This window comes from Tamandua tetradactyla, chromosome 7 (assembly GCF_023851605.1).
Source record: "Tamandua tetradactyla isolate mTamTet1 chromosome 7, mTamTet1.pri, whole genome shotgun sequence".
Classification (NCBI taxonomy): domain Eukaryota; kingdom Metazoa; phylum Chordata; class Mammalia; order Pilosa; family Myrmecophagidae; genus Tamandua; species Tamandua tetradactyla.
In genome coordinates, this window is record NC_135333.1 from 20847117 (window position 1) to 20874488 (window position 27372).

Consider the following 27372-nt stretch of genomic DNA (forward strand, 5'->3'; position numbering starts at 1 on the left):
CTGGGGGGAGGAAGGGGTGGGCAGTCATTGGCTTAATGGGCACAGAGTTTGTGTCTGGGATGATGAAAAGGTTTGGGCAATAGTTGGTGGTGATGGTGGCAAAGCATTTTAAACGTCATTAATGCTACTGAATTTCACAGTTAAAAAAGGCTAAATTGGCAGATTTATTATACATGTATTACATAAATACAGTATTACCCCTCCCATATATATAATTTTACCAAAATAAAAAATAATAAAATAAACCCTAGGTCTGGAGGCTTAGCAGCTGGTGAGGGGTGGAGCCACAGAGGAGATGGGAAGGACCGGGAAGGGACAGCAGGGCTAGGGTGGGGGGCGATGAGGAGAGAAGGCAAGAGGGAGGATGGATCTGTGGTTCTGGTGCTCAGCGGAGAGGTTGGGGCAGGGTTGGGCATGGGCGAAGTGCAGGTAAGGGACCGCAGGAAACCGGCTGCGGAGGCCGCCTGGGGCCGGCGGGTAGGGGAGCGGCCGGGACCTGCAGGGGCTCTTCCCACGACCCCAAGCTGTTTCCAACACACAGTTCAGCCTGGGGGCTCTCCTGGCAGGTGTCAGGGGGCTGTGGAGACCATCAATATGGGGGTGGATTGGTGTTGCTGGAGGCAGACGGAAGGCAAATCTCTCAGACCCATTATCCTTTTGCAAACCCAGGCCTGTTTCCCAGATGTGGATTCTGGGGCAGGTCGAGAGGTTTGCTGGGGAAATAAAACAATCGGGCAATCAGCCAGGGGCCCAAAGGAGAAAGCAAATGTGGATTGGGAGGCTTTTTACAGCGGTCCAACTGCCTCAGGGCTGCCCTTTGTCCTGCAGTGGAGGGAGCCGGCCCCTCCCTAGCCTTCTGTGGTCTGAGGGAAGAGTCTGGCCAGTGGGCTTCGGTCCCTGGGGTCAGATGGGGCCTGAAAGACCCGGAGGTGGCGAAACTGTTCCGAAACCAGATCCCCTGCCCTGGGGGGAAGGGCGAGGGGCAGCTCACACCCCCGAGGGAGGGCCTGGACGTGGGCCTGCAGAGGCCATCAAAGGAGTGATGGGGGCTGGGACCAGAGGGCGGAGCGAGCAGGTCGTGCGCAGGGATGGACCCGCCAGAGAACATGCTGCCAGCTGAGGGTCAAGAGACGCTCAGAGGTCATCCCACGGCTTCCGTGGCTGGGTATGAGCTGGGCCTGGGTCTAGTCTCAGAACCAAAGGGTGCTCTGAGGTCGGCAAAGGTCAGAGTCCAGGTCACCTCTAGGCTAGAGTCCACTATCTGAGGATCTCAGGGTGGCTCCTGGCCCCTTCCTATCAGGGCCAGGTGGCACAGTGGGTATCAGGGAAATACCCCAAGGCTCAGCCCCAGTGCCCTGTACCCCCCAGCAACCCCCCTCAGCCTTCCTGATCCCCGTGGGTGCAGGTGGCTCGATGGGGGCTCCACACAGGCCCTGGGTGGCCCTCCCTGTTCTCCCAGAGCAGGCAGTCTCGCCCTCAGCAAGGGAGCCCCTCACCCTGGGGCCTGGGGTGGGGGGGCAATGTAGGAATAAGGACCTTCACCTCAATTTGTACAGCTGCTACCTGGCAAGAGTGAGCCCTGAGTTCATATCTTATGGTGCCACTCAGTAAAGCTGTGACCTTGGACAAGTCCTTAAAGCCCCCTCTAGCACCCACTCTGCTCATCAGGTGACTAAGGCCAGGAGAGGCTGGATGCTGAAAGAGGGCCAGGAAGGAAGTCAGACTGTGCAGCCAAATGACAATAGCGGATGTTGATTGGCCTGTGCCCGGCACTCTTAATTCTCACTATGAGCTCATGGAATGGGCATTGTTAATACCCTGCCTCACCAATAAGGAAACCAAGGCATGGGCAGGTGGCCAAGGTCACCCAGCTCAGAGTCTCAGGTATCACACAAATATCCAAAGTTCCATAGAATGACCAGGCTTTTTTTTTTTTTACATGGGCAGGCACCGGGAATCGAACCTGGGTCCTTGGGCATGGGAGGCAAGCATTCTTACCTGCTGAGCCACCGTGGCCCGCCCAATACTTTTTATTTATTTATTTATTTTACATGGGCAGGCACCGGGAATCGAACCTGGGTCCTCTGGCATGGCAGGCAAGCATTCTTGCCTGCTGAGCCACTGTGGCCTGCCAAATGACCAGGTTTTACATAAAGAGCTCAGCATCTCAGAATTTAGAAATAACCAATACAACTCCGGAATAGAAGTGACTGCTCTAAGAGCTTACAATCTAGGAATCTTTACAATAGGCCTTCACCTTATAACCTGTGCACTTGAATTCAATTCTCAGAATTTGCATTTTACACTTAGTCCACATCAGTGAGGCATTATAATATTTGTCTTTTCATTCGTAGTTTATTTCACTCAACCCACTGCCCTCACAGTTCATTCACCTAGTTGCATGCCTCACAACTTCATTTCTTCCTGCAGCTGCTCAATAGTTCATTGGATGTATAGACCACTGTTCCCCCTTCTAGTCCTCAGCTGATGTACCCTTAGGTCACCTCCATCCATTGCAATTCACGGACACTGCAACCATAAACACCAGTGTGCAAATGACAATTCGTGTCCCTGCTCTCAGTTCCTCCAAGTACACACCTGACTACAGAGTTGCAGGATCCTATGGCAACCCCACCCCTAGCCTCCTGTGGACCCATCACACTGCCCTCCAGAGGGGCTGCTCCACTCTGCTTCCCTACCAATCATGAATAGGAACATCTCTCTCTCAACATTTTCTCCAGCACTTGTATCTCTGTTCATTTTTGAACAGTTTCATTCACACAGCATATAATCCAACCTAAGTAAAAAATCAATGGTTCCTGGTATAATCACATAGCCATGCCTTCACACCACAATCTATATGAGGATATTTCCATTTCTTCTGCAAAGAGTCCCATACCTCTCCCCCATGCCCCCCATTTATTGACATATAGCTTTGGCATATTGCCTCCATGGAAGCATATTACAATGTTACTTTAATTGTAGACCCTAGTAAGCATTGATTGTATTCCCCCCCACTTACCACCCCATTTTCAACATCTTGCAATGCTGGCATTCATTTGTTCTCCCTCATGCAAAAACATTCTTATATTTGTACATTTAATCATCACCATTGTTCACTGTAGGTACCACTAAATTATATCATCTCAGTCTTTATCCTCTATCTTTCTTTCTGGTGTCATATGTGCCCCCAGCCCTTTTCCCTCAACCATTCTCACACTCAACTTCGTTCAGTGTACTCACAGTATTATGGTACCATCAGATAGTATTGTGCTTCCAATTCTGGGTCTTTACAGTCAGTCCTGTTGAACATTCTGTTCTTCTTCAGCATCAAATGCCCAGTCTCTATGTTCCTCTGTCTCCTGATAACCTGTGTTCTCAATTTTAACTTTCAACTCACTCATTAATGTCAGTTCATTTTAATGAGGCCACACAGTATTTGTCTTTTTGTTGCTGGCTAATTTCACTCAGCATAATATCCTCAGGTTCATCCATGTTATTACATGCTTCCTGACTTTATTCTATCTGTTAATATTCCGTTGTATGTATATATCAGTTTGTGTAGCTACTCATCCATTGTTGGACATTTGAGCTATTTCCATAATTTGACAATTGTGACTAATGCTGCTATAAACATTGTGTGCAAATGTCTGCTTGTGTTCCTGCCTTTAGTTCCTCTGAATATATACATACATACCTAGTAATGGGATTGCTGGATCATATGGCAATTCTATATGTCTTGGTTTCCTGAGGAACCACCAAACTGCCTTCCAGAGCAGTGCACCATTCTACATTGCCACCAATGGTGAATAAGTGTGCTTGTTTCTCCACATCCTCTCCAACACTTGTAGTTTTCTGTTTTTCTGATAATGGCCATTCTAGAAGGTGTGAGATGATATCTCATTGTGGTTTTGATTTGCATTTCCCTAATAGCTGGAGAAAATAGCTGGAGAAATTGAGCATCTTTTCATATGTTTTTGAGTCATTTGTATTTCCTCTTCTGAAAAGTGTCAGTCCATGTCTTTTACCTATTTTGAAAATGAATTTGTCTCTTTGTTGTTGAGTTGTAGGATCTTTTTATACATTCTGGATATTTAACTCATCTGATATATGGTTTCCAAATATTGGCTCCCATTGTGTAGGCCGCCTTTTTACTTTCCTAACTAAGTCCTTTGATGCACAAAAATGTTCAATTTTGAAGTGATCCCATCTATCTATTTCTTCTTTCATTGCTTATTCTTTGGATATAAGGTCTAGGAAACCACTGCCTATCACAAAATCTTTAAGATATTTCCCTACATTTTCTTCTAAATGGTTTATGATCTTAGCTCTAATGTTTAGGTCCTTCATCCATTTTGAGTTAATTTTTGTATAACGTGTGAGATAGGGGTCGTCTTTCATTCTTCTGATATGGATGTCCGGTTCTGTAAGCACCATTTGTTGAAGAGGCTGCTCTGTCCCATTTGAGTTGACTTGACTGTCTTATCAAAGATCAGGTGGCCACAGATGTGAGGGTTCACTGCTGAACACTCAATTCAATTCCATTGGTGAGTACACCTATTTTAATGCCAGGATTTATTACACTGAATCTATAAATCAATTTGGGCAGAATTGACATCTTAACTATAGTTAGTCTTCTAATCCATGAACATGGTATGTCCTTCCATTTATTTAGTCTTTCTTGATTTTTTTTTAGCGAAGTTTTGTAGTTTTCTTTGTATAGTTCTTTTATGTTCTTGGTTAAATTTATTCCTAAATATTTGATTCTTTTGGTTACTATTGTAAATGGAAGTTTTTTCTTGATTTTCTCCTCAGATTTCTCATTGTTGGTGCATAGAAACACTACGAATTTTTACATGTTGATCTTTTATCCTGCCACTTTGCTGTATTCATCTATTAGGTGTAGTAGCTTTACTGTAGATTTTTCAGTATTTTCAACATACAGGATCATGTTATCTGCAAACAGTAAGAGTTTTACTTCTTCCTTTCCAATTTGTATGCCTTTTATTTCTTTTTTTTTTGCCTTATTGCTCTAGCTAGAATTTACAGCACAATGTTGAATAACAATGGTGATAATAGACATCCTTATCTTTTTCCTAATCATAGAGGGACAGTTTTCCTTCTTTACCCATTGAGTATGATATTAGCTGTGGGTTTTTCATATATCCCTTTTATCATGCTGAGGATGTTTCCTTCTATTCCTATCTTTGAAGTGTTTTCAGCAAGAAAGGATGCTGAATTTTGTCAAGTGCCTTTTCTACATCAATTGAGATGATCATGTAGTTTTCCCTCTTTAATTTATTGATGTGGTGTATTACATTAATTGATTTTCTTGTATTGAACCAACCTTGCACACCTGGAATAAATCTCACTTGATCATGGTGTATAATTCTTTTAAATGTGCTGCTGGATTTATTTCAAGTATTTTGTTGAGGATTTTTGCATCTATATTCATTAAAAAGATTGGTCTGTAATTTTCTTTTCTTGTAATGTCTTTGTCTGGCTTTGATATTAGAGTGATGCTGGCTTCATAGAATGAGTTAGGTAGCTTTCCCTACTCTTCAATTTTCTTGAAGGGTTTGAGCAGGACTGGAACTAATTATTTCTTGAATGTTTTGTAGGATTCACATGTGAAGCCACCTGGTCCTGAACTTTTCATTTTGGGGAGTTTTTTGATAACTGATTTAATTTATTTACTTATGAGTGGTTTGTTTAGGTTTTCTATTTCTTCCCAAGTCAATGTTGGTTGTTCTTGCTTTCCTAGGAAATTGTCAATTTCATCTAAGTTGTCTAGTTTGTTAGCATGGAGCTGTTCATAATACCCTCTAATTATCTCCTTTATTTTTTGTGGAGTCACTTATGTCACCCACTCCCAGTTCTGATTTTATTTGTATCCTCTCTCTTTGTTTCTGTACCAGCCTAGCGAAGAATTGTGCCAGTTAGACTCTGTTGTATACCCCAGAAAAGCTATGTCCTTTAATCTCATTCAATATTGCTGGGTGGAATCTTTTTGATTGTTCCGATGCAGATGTGACCCACCCAGTTGGGGGTGGTAACTTTTGATTAGATGGTTTCCATGAGGATGTGTCTCCACCCACTTAAGGTGGGTTTGCGTACTGGAGCCTTTTAAGAGGGAACAATTATGGAAAAAGCTACAGAGTCCATGCAGCCAGAGACCTTAGGAGATGAAGAAGGAAAATGCCCGTGGGGGTGCTTCATGAAACAAGAAGCCAGGAGAGAAAACTAACAAACATCACCATTTGTCCTCCCAGCTAAGACAGAAACTCTGAACTTCATCAGCCTTTCTTGAGTGAAGGTAACTTCTTGTTGGTGCCTTAATTTGCACATTTTCATGGTCTTAGAATTGTAAACTTGCAACTTAATGAATTCTCCCTTTAAAAAGCCATTCTTTTTTCTACTATATTGCCTTCTGGCAACTTTCAAACTAAAACAAGGGTCCATCTATTTTATTGACTTTCTCAAAGAACTAACTCCTGGCTTTATTGATTCTTTCTTTTGTTTTCATGTTCTCAATTTCATTTATTTCTGATCTAATTTTTGTTATTTCTTTCTCTCTGTTTGCTTGGAGATACTTATTTCTCTAGTTCCTCCAGGTAAGCATTTAATTCCTTGATTTTTGTCTTTCTTCTTTTTTTAATATAGGTACTGAGGGCAATAAATTTCCCTCTCAGCACTGCCTTTGCTGCATCCCATAAGTGTGGAGGGCCAGGAGCAATCAATCAGGCCCAAGCAGGGAAAGTCCCCACAATATTGGGGCAGAATGTCCCCAAGAGTTAAACAATAACCAACGGTAGGAAACTGAGAGAATGGGATGTGTTTTGGCAATAGCTAAAGGCATTTTTCTGCTTCTATGATACCTTTGCTTGCTAGCAACTGCAAAACCATAACATAATTTTAGCCTTTATAAGCACACCTTGAAAACCTCTAGGGGCTGCTCTCTGAATCTTCCTTCTTGGAAGTTTTTGAGGCAGCCACCAGCCGGCTAATAAAGACTCCAAATTGGCTTGCAGTTTTGAATTATGTGGTCTCTCTTTTGGTGCGCCCCACAACAACAAGGTTTTTTTTGGCTTTTATAATATTTATATATTGAATATCATTAAATAAATACAAAAACAAAATTAAATTGTAACACAAGTCCACACTAATTGTTAGCTTAATTTGTAACATAATTCACATTATTGCATAGCTTGCAATAGGAAAAGTTTTAGCATACAAATACTTTGGCAGGAATTCTAATTTAGTCCAATAATTTTAAAAGTAGGGCTTTTGAGTTAATGAAAATATAAAGTCAGTGTGCCACCACCTTGATTTTACTTAAAGGTTTATAAAAAACATTCAAGGCACAGATTCTCAAGTTGGCTGATCACCACGTACATCTAAATACTACCTCTGAAAATTTGGATTTAATTGGTATAAGGTTGTGCCTGGGCATATGGATTACTTTAAAACTCTCCAGGTGATTTTAATGAGCCGCAAATTCCCAACCACTAGCCTAGAGGACTTCCCTACGATCACAGAGGCCAGTCTTCAGCTGAAGGGTTCCCCATGTCTTGATTCGACTGGATGTATTGCTTTTTTATTTTAAGTTTAATTTGCTTTTATTTTAAGAAGAATTTATTCCTGAGCCATAAGTTTTTGTTTCTTCAGTTTCTTCTGGGATCTCCTTCTTTCATGTGCACCCTCTTCTTCTGGTTTAGGAACAATCTGTTCGTTTTCAGGAAGGATCACCTCAATGTGGCCAGGGGAGCTCGTGTGGGTTAATCCGACCCTGAGCTCTCTAAGCCCGCAGTGCATTTTAGGGGTTCTGCTCACCTGGATGTGCTCAGCGACCTGAGAATCTACATCTATGCCCGTAAGCTCAGCACTACTCTCTGCATTTTTAAGCATGCGCAACAAAAATTCAGCACTTTTTTTTGTCCACTGTCCTTGCGTCCAGCCCCACTGTGTGGGCTGGGCGCACCCTCCGGCACCCCATTGTAACGACCGACGGAACATATCACGTCGCTGCTGTAAGGTGCCGTCTTTCAGGTACTTGGCGGTTTTTCGACTCTGCATACCTTTGATGGCTGAGCAGTTTCTCCGGTGTTCTTAAGGTGAACCGAAGATTTGAACCTCTTCATTTGCATGATTTTGTAGGGTTTTCTGGGTCAAGTGAATAGCGAACCATTTTCAGACCTTGGGCCGCTTCCAAGGAAAGCTGGATGTATTGCTTTTTAGCATCTGGATAGGTACATTTCCCTCCATTAGAAAAGAAATACCATAAGAAGAGGGATTTTTTTGTTTTGTTTTGTTCCTCAGTGTCTCCCCATATCTAGAACAATGACAAGCACATAGCTGTTGCTAAATAAATATCTTTTAAATGAATACACAATTGCTTTTTTAATCTTGATCTTCCCGTAGAAACATGAACATAAGAATTGAAAAGATATTTCTTGGAAAAAATGAAATTACTGAAGCCACTGGGATATATGTTTAAGATAAAACCAAAATCTCCTTATATACATACATACATACATACATATGTATATGGTTTAAAAACACATACGTATTTGAATAGACCAAAAATTTTAAAAGAATGTACAAAGGAGTGCAACATTTAGCAGTTAACAATTCATTAAGTTTTCCAGTATTTTTCACATTCTTACTCTAAGAAACAAAGAGGTAACCCTAAACAACTAGTACTTTAGCTAATACTCAGAAGCACATGTGCAAGTTCTTTTAGCAACAGAATGACAGTTTAAACTTTAAGAATACATGTCAGTTTTAACTAGTCAAGTAAATAAAATTCTGATACACATCATGATAGCTTTTCTAAATAGTTGTATAAAAGAGAAACGATTGTTTCTGGCTAAATATTTGTTATCACAATTCTCATATTACTTGTTCTTAGTTGAGATCCAATAGCTTAGTCTCACATTGAAGATGTGTTTATTGAACTATTTTGGCATCTCCCTACATTTAGTTTATTTAGGGAAAACTTATTAATAATAAGCTTCTTTTTAATAGAAGCACTATTCTCAGGAATAGTTTATTTATCAAAGTTCCACATGTGTCACATAGTTTTTAATTCAGTTAGTATCTTAGACTATGAAACTTTGGTTTTCTTAAGATCAGCACTGGTTGCTTGATTTTATGTTTGTCACACCCAAAAAAGTGCTGCTTCACTCTCTGTGATTGGAAATCTTTTCTGATATATCAAGGGATATTCCTTCTGAAACTGTTTTAGCTTTTTCCTTTTCTCCTTTACAAGAAAACTCTTATTTTTAATAATATTCTCTAAAGGTTCTGCCAATTGCAGCTTGAGAGACAGGAACTTTTTTTTAGGAAAGACAGAGAGAAGGAAGGAAGGATAGAAGGAAGGAAGGAAGGAAGAAAGGGAAACATTTTTAAACATTTTCTTGTTTTATTGTATTCTGTTTCTCCGTTTTTGTTACATGGGCTGGGGCCGGGAATCGAACCGAGGTCCTCCGGCATAGCAGGCAAGCACTTTGCCCGCTGAGCCACCGCGGCCCGCCTAGACAGGAACTTTTTGTTTATCAAACCCGTGAGCACTAGTCTGCGTATAGTATGAGTGAGTTGGCAAAGAGCAAGCAGTCCATGTGCAGGATTTAAAAAAAAAATTATTTATTAATTAAAAAAATTAAGAACAAACAAACAAAAACATTAACATATAATTCCATTCTGCATATATATTCAGTAATTCTCAATATCATCGTATAGTTGCATATTCATCATTTCTTAGAACATTTGCATCAATTCAGAATAAGAAATAAAAAGACAACAGAAAAAGAAATAAAACAATAATAGAAAAAAAGATTATACATACCATACCCCTTACCCCTTACTTTCATTTATCACTAGCATTTCAAAAGAAATTTATTTTAACATTTGTTCCCCCTATTATTTATTTTTATTCCATATATTCTACTCATCTGTTGACAGGGTAGATAAAAGGAGCATCAGACACAAAGTTTTCACAATCACACAGTCACACTGTGACAGCTATATCATTATTCAATCATTCTCAAGAAACATGGCTACGGGAACACAGCTCTACATTTTCAGGCAGTTCCCTCCAGCCTCTCCATTACATCTTGAATAACAAGATGATATCTACTTAATGCATAAGAATAACCTCCAGGACAACCTCTCGACTCTGGTTGGAATCTCTCAGCCATTGACACTTAGTCTCATTTCACTCTTCCCCCTTTGGTCGAGAAGTTTCTCTCAATCCCTTGATGTTAATTCTCAGCTCATTCTAGGGTTTTTCTCAGTCCCTTGATGCTGAGTCTCAGCTCATTCCAGGATCTCTGTCCCACGTTGCCAGGAAGGTCCACATTCCTGGGAGTCATGGCCCATGCAGAGAGGGGGAGAGTGGTGAGATTGCTCGTCCTGTAGGCTGGAGAGAGAGGCCACATCTGAGCAACAAAAGAGGCTCTCTTGGGGGTGACTCTTAGGCCTAAATTTTAAGTAGATTTGACCTATCCTTTGTGGGGTTAAGTTTCATATGAACCAACCCCAAGACTGGGGGCTCAGCCTATAGCTTTGGCTGTACACACTGCTTGTGAGAATATCAAGAATTCAACTTGGGGAAGTTGCATTTCTCCCTGTTCTCACCATTTCCCGAAGGGGGCTTTGCAAATACTTTTCCACTCACTGATCAAATCACTCTGGGATTCATCGGGGCATCACTCTGGACAAACCAACAAAATCTCATGTCTTACCTGAGATTCCAAGTACTTATGGTGTTCAGTCAAACTATCTACATAAGTTATATTAGGAAATGCACTAGTCAAAATATAAATTTTTTTTTATAGCTCAGATGCAGCTTCATTCAGTGTTTTAACATAATTACATTACAGTTAGGTAGTATTGTGCTGTCCATTTTTGAGTTTTTGTCTCTAGTCCTGTTGCACAGTCTATATCCCTTCAGCTCCAATTACCCATTATCTTACCCTGTTTCTAACTCCTGCTGGACTCTGTTACCAATGACATATTCCAAGTTTATTCTCGAATGTCCGTTCACATCAGTGGGACCATACAGTATTTGTCCTTTAGTTTTTGGCTAGACTCACTAGGTTCATCCATGTTATTACATGCTTCATAAGTTTATTCTGTCTTAAAGCTGCATAATATTCCATCGTATGTATATACCACAGTTTGTTTAGCCACTCGTCTGTTGATGGACATTTTGGCTGTTTCCATCTCTTTGCAATTGTAAATAACGCTGCTATAAACATTGGTGTGCAAATGTCCGTTTGTGTCTTTGCCCTTAAGTCCTTTGAGTAGATACCTAGCAATGGTATTGCTGGGTCGTATGGCAATTCTATATTCAGCTTTTTGAGGAACTGCCAAACTGCCTTCCACAGTTTGGAATGTCAAATGGTGCAAATGCCTTGCACCATTTGACATTCCCACCAACAGTGGATAAGTGTGCCTCTTTCTCCGCATCCTCTCCAGCACTTGTCATTTTCTGTTTTGTTGATAATGGCCATTCTGGTGGGTGTGAGATGATATCTCATTGTGGTTTTGATTTGCATTTCTCTAATGGCCAGGGACATTGAGCATCTCTTCATGTGCCTTTTGGCCATTTGTATTTCCTCTTCTTTCAAGTCTTTTTCCCATTTTGTAATTGGGTTGGCTGTCTTTTTGTTGTTGAGTTGAACAATCTCTTTATAAATTCTGGATACTAGACCTTTATCTGATATGTCATTTCCAATATTGTCTCCCATTGTGTAGGCTGTCTTTCTACTTTCTTGATGAAGTTCTTTGATGCACAAAAGTGTTTAATTTTGAGGAGCTCCCATTTATTTATTTCTTTCTTCAGTGCTCTTGCTTTAGGTTTAAGGTTCATAGAACCACCTCCAATTGTAAGTTTCATAAGATATCTCCCTACATTTTCCTCTAACTGTTTTATGGTCTTAGATTTAATGTTTAGATCTTTGATCCATTTTGAGTTAACTTTTGTGTAGGGTGTGAGATACGGGTCCTCTTTCATTCTTTTGCATATGGATATCCAGTTCTCTAGGCACCATTTATTGAAGAGACTATTCTGTCCCAGGTGAGTTGGCTTGACTGCCTTATCAAAGATCAAATGTCCATAGATGAGAGGGTCTATATCTGAGCACTCTATTCGATTCCATTGGTCGATATATCTATCTTTATGCCAATACCATGCTGTTTTGACCACTGTGGCTTCATAATATGCCTTAAAGTCCGGCAGCGTGAGACCTCCAGCTTTGTTTTTTTTCCCTCAAGATACTTTTAGCAATTCGGGGCACCCTGCCCTTCCAGATAAATTTGCTTATTGGTTTTTCTATTTCTGAAAAATAAGTTGTTGGGATTTTGATTGGTATTGCATTGAATCTGTAAATCAATTTAGGTAGGATTGACCTCTTAACTATATTTAGTCTTCCAATACATGAACATGGTATGCCCTTCCATCTATTTAGGTCTTCTGTGATTTCTTTTAACAGTTTTTTGTAGTTTTCTTTGTATAGATTTTTTGTCTCTTTAGTTAAATTTATTCCTAGGTATTTTATTCTTTTAGTTGCAATTGTAAATGGAATTCATTTCTTGATTTCCCCCTCAGCTTGTTCATTGCTCATGTATAGGAATGCTACAGATTTTTGAATGTTGATCTTGTAACCTGCTACTTTGCTGTACTAATTTATTAGCTCTAGTAGTTTTGTTGTGGATTTTTCCGGGTTTTCGACGTATAGTATCATATCGTCTGCAAACAGTGATAGTTTTACTTCTTCCTTTCCAATTTTTTTTTTAATTATTTTTTTTTTATTAATTAAAAAAAGAATTAACAAAACAATTAGAAATCATTCCAATCTACATGTACAATCTGTAATTCTTAATAACATCACATAGTTGCATATTCATCATTTCTTAGTACATTTGCATCGATTTAGAAAAAGAAATAAAAAGACAACAGAATAAGAATTAAAACAATAATAGAAAGAAAAAAAACCAAAAAAAACAAAAACAAAAAACCTATACCTCACATGCAGCTTCATTCAGTGTTTTAACATAATTGCATTACAATTGGGTAGTATTGTGCTGTCCATTTCTGAGTTTTTATATCCAGTCCCGTTGTACAGTCTGTATCCCTTCATCTCCAATTATCCCTTCTCTTTTTTTTTTTTTTTTTTAATTAACGGAAAAAAAGAAATTAACCCAACATTTAGAGATCATACCATTCTACACATGCAATCATTAATTCTTAACATCATCACATAGATGCATGATCATCATTTCTTAGTACATTTGCATTGGTTTAGAAGAACTAGCAACATAACCGAAAAAGATATAGAATGTTAATATAGAGAAAAAAATAAAAGTAATAATAGTAAAATCAAAACAAAACAAAACAAAACAAAACAAAAACCTATAGCTCAGATGCAGCTTCATTCAGTGTTTTAACATGATTACTTTACAATTAGGTATTATTGTGCTGTCCATTTTTGAGTTTTTGTATCTAGTCCTGTTGCACAGTCTGTATCCCTTCGGCTTCAATTACCCATTGTCTTACCCTGTTTCTAACTCCTGCTGAACTCTGTTACCAATGACATATTTCAAGTTTATTCTCCAATGTCCGTTCACATCAGTGGGACCATACAGTATTTGTCCTTTAGTTTTTGGCTGGATTCACTCAGCATAATATTCTCTAGGTCCATCCATGTTATTACATGGTTCATAAGTTTATCTTGTCTTAAAGCTGCATAATATTCCATCGTATGTATATACCACAGTTTGTTTAGCCACTCTTCTGTTGATGGAGATTTTGGCTGTTTCCATCTCTTTGCAATTGTAAATAATGCTGCTATAAACATTGGTGTGCAAATGTCCGTTTGTGTCTTTGCCCTTAAGTCCTTTGAGTAGATACCTAGCAATGGTATTGCTGGGTCGTATGGCAATTCTATATTCAGCTTTTTGAGGAACCGCCAAACTGCCTTCCACAGTGGTTGCACCCTTTGACATTCCCACCAACAGTGGATAAGTGTGCCTCTTTCTCCGCATCCTCTCCAGCACTTGTCATTTTCTGTTTTGTTGATAATGGCCATTCTGGTGGGTGTGAGATGATATCTCATTGTGGTTTTGATTTGCATTTCTCTAATGGCCAGGGACATTGAGCATCTCTTCATGTGCCTCTTGGCCATCCGTATTTCCTCTTCTGAGAGGTGTCTGTTCAAGTCTTTTTCCCATTTTGTAATTGGGTTGGCTGTCTTTTTGTTGTTGAGATGAACAATCTCTTTATAAATTCTGGATACTAGACCTTTATCTGATATATCATTTCCAAATATTGTCTCCCATTGTGAAGGCTGTCTTTCTACTTTCTTGATGAAGTTCTTTGATGCACAAAAGTGTTTAATTTTGAGGAGTTCCCATTTATTTATTTCCTTCTTCAGTGCTCTTGCTTTAGGTTTAAGGTCCATAAAACCGCCTCCAGTTGTAAGATCCATAAGATATCTCCCAACATTTTCCTCTAACTGTTTTATGGTCTTAGACCTAATGTTTAGATCTTTGATCCATTTTGAGTTAACTTTTGTATAGGGTGTGAGAGATGGGTCTTCTTTCATTCTTTTGCATATGGATATCCAGTTCTCTAGGCACCATTTATTGAAGAGACTGCTCTGTCCCAGGTGAGTTGGCTTGAATGCCTTATTAAAGATCAAATGTCCATAGATGAGAGGGTCTATATCTGAGCACTCTATTCGATTCCATTGGTCGATATATCTATCTTTATGCCAATACCATGCTGTTTTGACCACTGTGGCTTCATAATATGCCTTAAAGTCCGGCAGCGTGAGACCTCCAGCTTTGTTTTTTTTCCCTCAAGATACTTTTAGCAATTTGGGGCACCCTGCCCTTCCAGATAAATTTGCTTATTGGTTTTTCTATTTCTGAAAAATAAGTTGTTGGGATTTTGATTGGTATTGCATTGAATCTGTAAATCAATTTAGGTAGGATTGACCTCTTAACTATATTTAGTCTTCCAATACATGAACATGGTATGCCCTTCCATCTATTTAGGTCTTCTGTGATTTCTTTTAACAGTTTTTTGTAGTTTTCTTTGTATAGATTTTTTGTCTCTTTAGTTAAATTTATTCCTAGGTATTTTATTCTTTTAGTTGCAATTGTAAATGGAATTCATTTCTTGATTTCCCCCTCAGCTTGTTCATTGCTCATGTATAGGAATGCTACAGATTTTTGAATGTTGATCTTGTAACCTGCTACTTTGCTGTACTAATTTATTAGCTCTAGTAGTTTTGTTGTGGATTTTTCCGGGTTTTCGACGTATAGTATCATATCGTCTGCAAACAGTGATAGTTTTACTTCTTCCGTTCCAATTTTGATGCCTTGTATTTCTTTTTCTTGTCTAATTGCTCTGACTAGAACCTCCAACATGATGTTGAATAATAGTGGTGATAATGGACATCCTTGTCTTGCCCTGATCTTAGGGGGAAAGTTTTCAATTTTTCCCCATTGAGGATGATATTAGCTGTGGGTTTTTCATATATTCCCTCTATCGTTTTAAGGAAGTTCCCTTGTATTCCTATCTTTTGAAGTGTTTTCAACAGGAAAGGATGTTGAATCTTGTCAAATGCCTTCTCTGCATCAATTGAGATGATCATGTGATTTTTCTGCTTTGATTTGTTGATATGGTGTATTACCTTAATTGATTTTCTTATGTTGAACCATCCTTGCATACCTGGGATGAATCCTACTTGGTCATGATGTATAATTCTTTTAATGTGTTTTTGGATTCAATTTGCTAGAATTTTGTTGAAGATTTTTGCATCTATATTCATTAGAGAGATTGGTCTGTAGTTTTCTTTTTTTGTAATATCTTTGCCTGGTTTTGGTATGAGGGTGATTGTTGGCTTCATAGAATGAATTAGGTAGCTTTCCCTCCACTTCGATTTTTTTGAAGAGTTTGAGGAGAGTTGGTACTAATTCTTTCTGGAATGCTTGGTAGAATTCACATGTGAAGCCGTCTGGTCCTGGACTTTTCTTATTAGGAAGCTTTTGAATGACTGATTCAATTTCTTTACTTGTGATTGGTTTGTTGAGGTCATCTATTTCTTCCTGAGTCAAAGTTGGTTGTTCATGTCTTTCCAGGAACCCGTCCATTTCATCTAAATTGTTGTATTTATTAGCGTAAAGTTGTTCATAGTATCCTGTTATTACCTCCTTTATTTCTGTGAGGTCAGTGGTTATGTCTCCTCTTCCATTTCTGATCTTATTTATTTGCATCCTCTCTCTTCTTCTTTTTGTCAATCTTGCTAAGGGCCCATCAATCTTATTGATTTTCTCATAGACCCAACTTCTGGTCTTATTGATTTTCTCTATTGTTTTCATGTTTTCAATTTCATTTATTTCTGCTCTAATCTTTGTTCTTTCTTTCCTTTTGCTTGCTTTGGGGTTAGTTTGCTGTTCTTTCTCCAGTTCTTCCAAGTGGACAGTTAATTCCTGAATTCTTGCCTTTTCTTCTTTTCTGATATAGGCATTTAGGGCAATAAATTTCCCTCTTAGCACTGCCTTTGCTGCATCCCATAGGTTTTGATATGTTGTGTTTTCATTTTCATTCACCTCGAGATATTTACTGATTTCTCTTGCAATTCCTTCCTTGACCCACTCATTGTTTAAGAGTGTGTTGTTGAGCCTCCACGTATTTGTGAATTTTCTGGCACTCTGCCTATTATTGATTTCCAACTTCATTCCTTTATGATCTGAGAAAGTGTTGTGTATGATTTCAATCTTTTTAAATTTGTTAAGACTTGCTTTGTGACCCAGCATATGGTCTATCTTTGAGAATGATACATGAGCACTTGAGAAAAAGGTGTTTCCTGCTGTTGTGGGATGTAATGTCCTGTAAATGTCTGTTAAGTCTAGCTCATTTATTGTAATATTCAAATTCTCTGTTTCTTTATTGATCCTCTGTCTAGATGTTCTGTCCATTGATGAGAGTGGTGAATTGAAGTCTCCAACTATTATGGTATATGTGTCTATTTCCCTTTTCAGTGATTGCAGTGTATTCCTCATGTATTTTGGGGCATTCTGGTTTGGTGCGTAAATATTTATGATTGTTATGTCTTCTTGCTTAATTGTTCCTTTTAATAGTATATAGTGTCCTTCTTTGTCTCTTTTAACTGTTTTACATTTGAAGTCTAATTTGTTGGATATTAGTATAGCCACTCCTGCTCTTTTCTGGTTGTTATTTGCATGAAATATCTTTTCCCAACCTTTCACTTTCAACCTATGTTTATCTTTGGATCTAAGATGTGTTTCCTGTAGACAGCATATAGAAGGATCCTGTTTTTTAATCCATTCTGCCAGTCTATGTCTTTTGATTGGGGAATTCAGTCCATTAACATTTAGTGTTATTACTGTTTGGATAATATTTTCCCCTACCATTTTGCCTTTTGTATTATATATATCATATCTGATTTTCCTTCTTTCTACACTCTTCTCCATACCTCTCTCTTCTGTCTTTTCGTATCTGACTCTAGTGCTCCCTTTAGTAGTTCTTGCAGAGCTGGTCTCTTGGTCACAAATTCTCTCAGTGACTTTTTGTCTGAAAATGTTTTAATTTCTCCTTCATTTTTGAAGGACAATTTTGCTGTATATAGAAGTCATGGTTGGCAGTTTTTCTCTTTTAGTAATTTAAATATATCATCCCACTGTCTTCTAGCTTCCATGGTTTCTGCTGAGAAATCTACACATAGTCTTATTGGGTTTCCCTTGTATGTGATGGATTGTTTTTCTCTTGCTGCTTTCAAGATCCTCTCTTTCTCTTTGACCTCTGACATTCTAACTAGTAAGTGTCTTGGAGAACGCCTATTTGGTTCTATTCTCTTTAGGGTGCGCTGCACTTCTTAGATCTGTAATTTTAGGTCTTTCATAAGAGATGGGAAATTTTCAGTGATAATTTCTTCCATTAGTTTTCCTCCTCCTTTTCCCTTCTCTTCTCCTTCTAGGACACCCACAACACGTATATTTGTGCGCTTCATATTGTCCTTCAGGTCCCTGATCCCCTGTTCAAATTTTTCCATTCTTTTCCCTATAGTTTCTGTTTCTTTCTGGAATTCAGATGTTCCATCCTCCAGTTCACTAATTCTAGCTTCTGTCTCTTTAAATCTATCATTGTAGGTATCCATTATTTTTTCCATCTTTTCTACTTTGTCCTTCACTCCCATAAGTTCTGTGATTTGTTTTTTCAGATTTTCTATTTCTTCTTTTTGTTCAGCCCATGTCTTCTTCATGTCCTCCCTCAATTTATTGATTTGGTTTTTGAAGAGGTTTTCCATTTCTGTTCGTATATTCAGTGTTAGTTGTCTCAGCTCCTGTATCTCATTTGAACTATTGGTTTGCTCCTTTGACTGGGCCATATCTTCAATTTTCCGAGCGTGATCCATTATTTTCTGCTGGCATTTGGGCATTTAATCAGATTTCCCTGGGTGTGGGACCCAGCAAGTTGAAAGATTTTTCTGTGAAATCTCTGGGCTCTGTTTTTCTTATCCTGCCCAGTAGATGGCGCTCGTTGTGCTCGTCTGTCTGCGGGTCCCACCAGTAAAAGATGCTGTGGCTCCTTTAACTTTTGAAAACTCTCGCTGTGGGGGAGGGTCGCCAGCCGGCGCGGCTTGGGGGAGTGCCGATCCGGATCTCCCAGCCGGCCCAGGAATCCGCGTGTGGGGGGGGCACTGGCCGCCGCGTCTTGGGGGAGTGCTGATCCGAATCTCCCAGCCGGCCCGGGACGCCAAGCGTGGCGGGGGTGCGCCGGCCGCCGCGACTTGGGGGAGTGCCTATCTAACGTTCCCAGCCGGACCGGGAAGCCACGTGTGTGGAAGGGATCCCGGTCGCCAGTCTCCGCGGCTTGGCGGACCTCCAATCCAAATCTCCCAGCCGGTCCGGGGGGCCACGTGTGGGGGGGCGCCAGCCATCGTGGCTTGAGGAGACCGCCTGTCCAATTCTCCCAGCCGGCCCGGGAAGGGGGGAGGGAGGGACTCCAGCTGCCAGCCACCCTGGCCTGGGGAAGCGCGTGCCCCTTGGTGATCTCACCGCTGCGGATTCTCCCTGCCGGTTCAGCCGTTCCAGAATGGGGTATGCTGTCTTTTTGGTCTCTGTCGTGGCTCCGGGAGCTGTTCTGTACCGTTTCTATTTCTTTAGTAGCTGCTCTGGAGGAGGAACTAAGACCCGCACGTCTTACTAAGCCGCCATCTTCCAAAATATAAATTTTTTAACAAAAATTTTTCACTTTAGTCTCACACATAAGGTGACCTTTAAAAATATGAATTACTATCTATTTTCAGCCATATGCAGGATTTTTAACATGACCGTTTCCTTTTTTTCTTCTTCTTCTTTTTTTTTTATTAATTAATGGAAAAAAAAGAAATTAACCCAACATTTAGAAATCATACCATTCTACATATGCAATCAGTAATTCTTTTTTTTCAATTTTTTTATTAATTAAAAAAATTAACAAAACATTTAGAAATCATTCCATTCTACATGTACAATCAGTAATTCTTAATATCATCACATAGTTGCATATTCATCATTTCTTAGTACATTTGCATCGATTTAGAAAAAGAAATAAAAAGACAACAGAATAAGAATTAAAACGATAATAGAGAGAAAAAAAAAACCTATACCTCACATGCAGCTTCATTCAATGTTTTAACATAATTGCATTACAATTAGGTAGTATTGTGCTGTCCATTTCTGAGTTTTTATATCCAGTCCTGTTGCACAGTTTGTATCCCTTCAGCTCCAATTACCCCTTCTCTTTTTTTTTTTAATTAATGGAAAAAAAGAAATTAACCCAACATTTAGAAATCATACCATTCTACATATGCAATCAGTAATTCTTAACATCATCACATAGATGCATGATCATCGTTTCTTAGTACATTTGCATCGGTTTAGAGGAACTAGCAACACAACAGAAAAAGATATAGAATGTATATATAGAGAAAAGAAATAAAAGTAATAATAGTAGTAAAACAAAACAAAACAAAAAACACCTATAGCTCAGATGCAGCTTCATTCAGTGTTTTAACATGATTACTTTACACTTAGGTATTATTGTGCTGTCCATTTTTGAGTTTTTGTATCTAGTCCTGTTGCCCAGTCTGTATCCCTTCAGCTCCAATTACCCATTATCTTGCCCTGTTTCTAACTCCTGCTGGACTCTGTTACCAATGACATATTCCAAGTTTATTCTCAAATGTCGGTTCACATCAGTGGGACCATACAGTATTTGTTCTTTAGTTTTTGGCTGGACTCACTCAGCATAATGTTCTTTAGGTCCATCCATGTTATTACATGCTTCATAAGTTTATCTTGTATTAAAGCTGCATAATATTCCATCGTATGTATATACCACAGTTTGTTTAGCCATTCTTCTGTTGATGGACATTTTGGCTGTTTCCATCTCTTTGCAATTGTAAATAATGCTGCTATAAACATTGGTGTGCAAATGTCCGTTTGTGTCTTTGCCCTCAAGTCCTTTGAGTAGATACCTAGCAATGGTATTGCTGGGTCATGTGGCAATTCTATATTCAGCTTTTTGAGGAACCGCCAAACTGCCTTCCACAGTGGTTGCACCATTTGACATTCGCACCAACAGTGGATAAGTGTGCCTCTTTCTCCGCATCCTCTCCAGCACTTGACATGACCGTTTCTTAAGTAGTCAAGATGTTTCTCCAGTGCAATTTGTATCAGGGAACTTGAAGAATTTCCTAATGCTGATCTATTTAGAAAGATATTATTCCTACAGCAAGAAGCTCATTAAGATTCACTTCTTTGGCACAGCATAGGACACATCGAGAAAAAGTGCGTCTCATCAGTGATCATGTACCTATTGCATCAGGAAGTTGGGAAGTCAACATTTTGACTCACGTGAAATCATGCACTTTAAAGTTGAAGCTTTCTATGATTTAGTGCGGGGAGTAACAAGCAACATAATTGTAGCAAGTCGATAGGAATCCACTCTAAATGAGGCTAAAAAAAATTTTATGTGCTAGTCAACAGAGAAGCTGGAGAAAAGAATCTTCGGAAAGTTCTATTGTACTTTTGCAGAGTCTTTTATTGATTGTGGCACTACATTCTCCTGGTTCACATTCCATAGCTGTTGGCACACTTGTGCTGCCTTGTCCAAGATGATGGATATGATTTGGTTTCATGGTAATTTCAGCCACTGTTATATTGATATAGCTCTTATCTCTTGTACTACTTCTTAAAAGCAAACTCTGAGATCTACAAAGCTGCTTTGGTTTGCATTCCCCACTATACAATTCCTCTCAGTCTTGAACAGTCAAATTAGATGTTTTTTTAAAACCAACACAGGGAGATTTCCAGGTCCAAATGGCGGCTTAACAACGTGTGCGTTTTAGTTCGTCCTCCAGAACAACTACTAAATAACCAGAAACAGTACAGAACAGCTCCTGGGGCCACGTCAGTGACTGACACACAGTGTACCCCAGTCTGGACCAGCTGGACCGGCTGCCAGCACCCCCCTGAACCGTGAGTTCCCAAAGCTGCCGTGGCCAGTTCCCCTCCCCCACGGGCCACTTCCCAGATGGTAAAGGAAAGGACTTTACCAGCAGCAGGGACTGGGCACAATCAAACGCCAATTGTGGAACTAATTAACAAATTCTGACTACTAAAAATAGGCCCCCAGCTTAGGTGAACCTGATCAAAGCGGAGGTTGCTCATTTTTGCCCCGGCTCCAAGGGGGCAGGACTGACAGAAAAAGGGGGGGGGGGGAGAAGGAAACAGAGGTTTTTGTGGCTGTGTATCTACAAAGGCTTGACTGCCTCTGGATACAGCGGCAGGACTTTTCAGGCTGCAACTGCCCCAGGCATAGGCAGAAGTGAGCTCCTTTGTTGGCTTGTGTGGAGCCTGTGCCTCCCCAGGGGAGGGGTGAAGCCCAGCTCAGGTGGAATCCCTCCATCAAGTAATTCAGACACCAGGGCTTGGTAATTTGAAGCCATTAAAACCAGCCTACAACCTCTCCTCTGTCTCCACCATGCCCCCAGCAGAGAGAGTCTGCCAAAGTTAAAGGTACTGCATTATCTTATGCTGGTGGGACCTGCAGTCAGAAACTATAGGAAAAAAATGGAAAAATATGAGAAGGGACTCAGGAAATTGAAAGACACTATGAAGCGCACGAATATACGTGTTGTGGGTATCCCAGAAGGAGAAGAGGAGGGAAAAGGAGGAGAAAAACTAATGGAGGAAATTATCACTGAAAATTTCCCAACTCTTATGAAAGACTTAAAATTAAAGACCCAAGAAGTGCAGCGTACCCCAAAGAGAATAGATCCAAATAGACATACTCCAAGACATTTAATAATCAGAATGTCAGAGGTCAAAGAGAAAGAGAGGATCTTGAAAGCAGCAAGAGAAAAGCAATCCATCATATAAAAGGGAAGCCCAATAAGACTATGCTCAGATCTCTCAGCAGAAACCATGAAGGCGAGAAGACAGTGGGATAATATATTTAAATTATTAAAAGAGAAAAACTGCCAACCAAGAATTCTATATCCAGCAAAACTGTCCTTCAAAAATGAGGGCAAAATTAAAACATTTTCAGACAAAAAATCACTGAGAGAATTTGTGACCAAGAGACCAGCTCTGCAAGAAATACTAAAGGGAATACTACAGACAGATACGAAGACAGAAGAGAGAGGTATGGAGAAGAGTGTAGAAAAGAAGACTATGAGTAAAGGTAAAAAGAAGGAAAATTAGATATGACATATAAAATCCAGAAGGCAAAATAGTGGAAGAAAGGATTACCCATGCAGTAATAACACTGAATGTTAATGGATTAAACTCTCCAATCAAAAGACATAGTCTGGCAGAATGGATTAAAAAACAGGCCCCATCTATATGCTGTCTCTACTCAAAGGACACGAGGCCAAGGACACAAATGGACATTTATACACCAATGTTTATAGCAGCATTATTAACAATTACCAAGAGATGGAAACAGCCAAAATGTCCATCAACAGACAGTTGACTAAACAAACTGTGACATTTACATAAGATGGAATATTATGCAGCTGTAAGACAGAATAAAGTTATGAAGTATGTAACAACATGAATGGACCTTAAGGACATTATGCTGAGTGTGATTAGCCAGAAACAAAAGGACAAATACTGTATGGTCTCACTGATATGAACTGACATTAGTGAATAAACTTGGAATATTTCCTTGGTAACAGAGACCATCAGGAGATAGAAATAGGGTGAGATATTGGGTAATTGGAGCTGAAGGGATACAGATTGTGCCACAGGACTGAATATAAAAACTCAGAAATGGACAGCACAATATTACCTAACTGTAATGTAACTATGTTAAAACACTGAATGAAGCTGCATGTGAGAATGATAGAGGGAAGAGGGCTGGGGACATAAATAAAATCAGAAAGAAAGATAGATGGTAAAGATTGAGATGGTATAATCTAGGAATGCCTAGAGTGTATAATAGTGAAATGTACAATGTAAAAATTTTAAAAATGTTTTTGCATGAGGAAGAACAAAGGAATATCATTATTGCAGGGTACTGAAAATAGATGATAATTAATACTTTAAAATGTCACCTTATGTGTGAGACTAAAGCAAAAAATGTTTATTTGTTACAAAATTTATATTTTGACTAGAGCATTTCTTAATATAACTCATGTAGATAGTTTGATTGAATGTCATAAGTACTTGGAATCTCAGGTAAGACATGAGATTTTGTTGGTTTGTCCAGAGTGATGCCCCGATGAATCCCAGAGTGATTTGATCAGTGACTGGAAAAGTATTTGCAAACCCCCTTTGGGGAATGGTGAGAGCAGGGAGAAATTCAACTTCCCCAAGTTGAATTCTTGATATTCTCACAAGTAGTGTGGACAACCAAAGCTATACACTGAGCCCCCACTCTTGGGGTTTGTTCATATGAAACTTAACCCCACAAAGGATAGGTCAAGTCTACTTAAAATTTAGGCCTAAGAGTCACCCCCAAGAGAGCCTCTTTTGTTGCTCAGATGTGGCCTCTCTCTCCAGCCTACAGGACGAGCAGTCTCACCACCCTCCCCCTCTCTGCATGGGACATGACTCCCAGGGATGTGGACCTTCCTGGCAACATGGGACAGAGATCTTGGAATGAGCTGAGACTCAGCATCAAGGGACTGAGAAAAACCCTAGAATGAGCTGAGAATTAACATCAAGGGATTGAGAAAACCTTCTTGACCAAAGGGGGAAGAGTGAAATGAGACTAAGTGTCAAAGGCTGAGAGATTCCAAACAGAGTTGAGAGGTTATCCTGGAGGTTATTCTTATGCATTAAGTAGATATCATCTTGTTATTCAAGATGTAATGGAGAGGCTGGAGGGAACTGCCTGAAAATGTAGAGTTGTGTTCCAGTAGCCATGTTTCTTGATGATGATTGAACAATGATATAGCTTTCACAATGAGACTCTGTGAATGTGAAAACCTTGTGTCTGATGCTCCTTTTAGCTACTATATCAACAGAAGAGTAGAACATATGGAATAAAAATAAATAATAGGGGGGACAAATGTTAAAATAAATTTAGTTTGAAATGCTAGTGGTAAATGAAAGCGAGGGGTAAGGGGTATGGTATGTATAATCTTTTTTTTTCTCTGTTATTTTATTTCTTGTTCTAAATCGATGCAAATGTTCTAAGAAATGATAAATATGCAACTATGTGATGATATTAAGAATTACCGATTGTATATGTAGAATGGAATGATATCTTAATGTTTTGTTTGTTAATTTTTCTTTAATTAATAAAAAAAGTTAAAAAAAAAACCAACACAGGGTGGCTTTAGAATATTTTCCTCTAAATGAAGATTCAGTAAAGATTCTTGTTTGGATTAGACTCTAAAATGTGTTTGTTAGTGTGCCCTTACATGTTCAGAACAGATTGATGGAAGACACTGGAGACCTCTTTACTTGAAATTCTTGGTGTGTTGGTTTGAAAGGATTTATGTACCCTAGAAAAGCCATGTTTTCATCTTAATCAATCTTGTGGGAGCAACCATTTCTTCTAATCCCTATTCAGAACTATAAATTGGAAACTTGATTAGATTATCTTCATGGGGATGCAACTTGCCCAGTTGTGGGTATTAACTTTTGGTTAAATGGAGATGTGACTCCACCCATTCCAGGTGGGACTTGATTAGTTTACTGGAATCCTTTAAAAGAGGGAACATTTTGGAGAAAGCTTCAGAATGATGAGAGCGCAGAGTCCACCAGCCAGCAACCTTTGGAGATAAAGAAGGAAAATGCCCCTGGGGGAGCTTCATGAAGCAAGAGGCCTGGAGAGGAAGCTAGCAGATGTCATCATGTTCACCATGTGCCTTTCCAGTTGAGAGAGAATCTCTGAATTTCATCGGCCTTTTTTGAGTGAAGGTAACCTCTTGTTGGTGCCTTGATTTGGACATTTTTATGGACTTGCTTTTAATTGGGACATTTTCATGGCCTTAGAAATGTAAACTAGCAATTTATTAAATTCACCTTTTTCAAAGCCATTCCATTTCTGGTATATTGCATTCCAGCAGCTATCAAACTAGAATGTCTGGCACATCTACAATTCCTGCTAAAGAATAGCACTTGGTTTGATTTTAGAAGGTAGAACATGTATACTACTTAAACCTGTTAAATTATGACAACTTCCTTCTATTCTGCCGTTAGCACTTGCTCTGCTGTTTCTTTTTAAATTTATTTTGTATTATCAAACCAAAACAACATGCAAACATGAACATTCTTAAGCTCTTCTGTTTCTTAAATTAACTAGTTGCATTTTCCTAGTGCATCTCTCTTTAAATCCTTGATCATTTATCTGCAGTCTCTCAGCAGACTCTGATCCTTCTTTATTTTGGTCTTTATAAAGCAGACTGAGAAGAAGACACTCAGTTGATTTGAAGGAATTCAAACTGTTTAGGTGAAGGACCTTTGAAGACTGTGGATATCTTGGATTTTATGTATCCCACTGGGTCTATTTGAAATTGTGACATAGCTGCAAGCAGCCAAAATATTCACAAATAATTCATAATACTCAAAGGTAAGTAGAGGCTCAGGGAGATCTATAAAATAATCTGCAATTGTTCTGAATATGTCTTGTTCAAATCCAATGTAAGTTGGGTTATTCATATCATTACTTCTTGGACAGTTTGCTGGGCATCTCATGGCAGATAATACCCAGTGAGGGAGGTCATCAGATTTGTCTTGTAGTGTAACTACTCCATGTTTACTTGTATTGGTCATGTTGTACATTGCATGTTGAGGAATAACTTGTCTTGGATTTATGATTTCCTCCAGAGATGGCACACCTAAAATGTTTGTAGGTATATCAGAATGGCATATCTCCAAATTCCTCAACATCTTCCTGGCTTATTTCTTTTATCAACTGAATTTTCTTGATCTTCATCAATCAATTCACACTTTATTTTCTTTGTAGTTTCCTGAGAGGAATGTAATCCATGCTTTTGAGGAGTTCTATGAGATATGTTTCATAATTTAAAAATATTATCTTTATCTTTAGATAAGTTCTCTATGCTGTTTCTTTTTCTCGATTCTGGATGACTTCATGGAAGTGTTTTAGGGGGGGAAGTTGTAGGAAATCTGAATAGGTGACAGTTGTCATCAACATTTTCTGATACTCCTCTATCCTTGATGTCTTCAGTTACACGATTCTTAAGAAATTTTGTCAACAATTGGATAGTCTGTTGCCTTGTAACTTCAGAACCAAAATTGCTATTATTGCTTAGTGGGTCATAAAGCCAATCCACTGCATCACCTGCAGCTTGGTGGTCCAGTAAGGTTCAGGAGGCCCACCCCTAATCCCCATGCTGCCCCCTGGGACCAGAGCTCGGCCAGCACCTGGTGCATCCACGTGGGCGAAGGTGACTTGTGGGGACCATGACTCCCAGGGCGGCTCCTTCATCCCGTAAGGTTTTGATATGTTGTGTTCTCATTTTCATTTGCCTCAAGATATTTACTGATTTCTCTTGTAATTTCTTCCTTGACCCACTGGTTGTTTATGAGTGTGTTGTTTACCCCAAATAGGAAGTGTTAAAAAAGTTGGAAAACGGATCATCTGGCTTCCAGTAGAGGTATGGATGACTCTAATCTGGATAGGACATCAGAATACAGGGTAAAGGATGATATCGTTCATATTTTAAAACTTCAACTTCTTTGTGAGACCAAAGTGAAAGCTGTTTATTTGGTGCAAAATTTTTATTTTTGGTAGTACATTTCCTAATTTCACTTGTAAGGTCACTTTAGTTGAACACCATAAGTACATGGACTCTTGAATAGGGAGTGAGA

General features: G+C 39.3%; 1 pseudogene; it reads right to left on the reverse strand.

The window, feature by feature from the left end:
* Positions 1-848: 848 nt before the first annotated feature.
* On the reverse strand, positions 849-26989 carry LOC143690379 (DEP domain-containing protein 1A-like; annotated as a pseudogene).
* Positions 26990-27372: the final 383 nt, after the last annotated feature.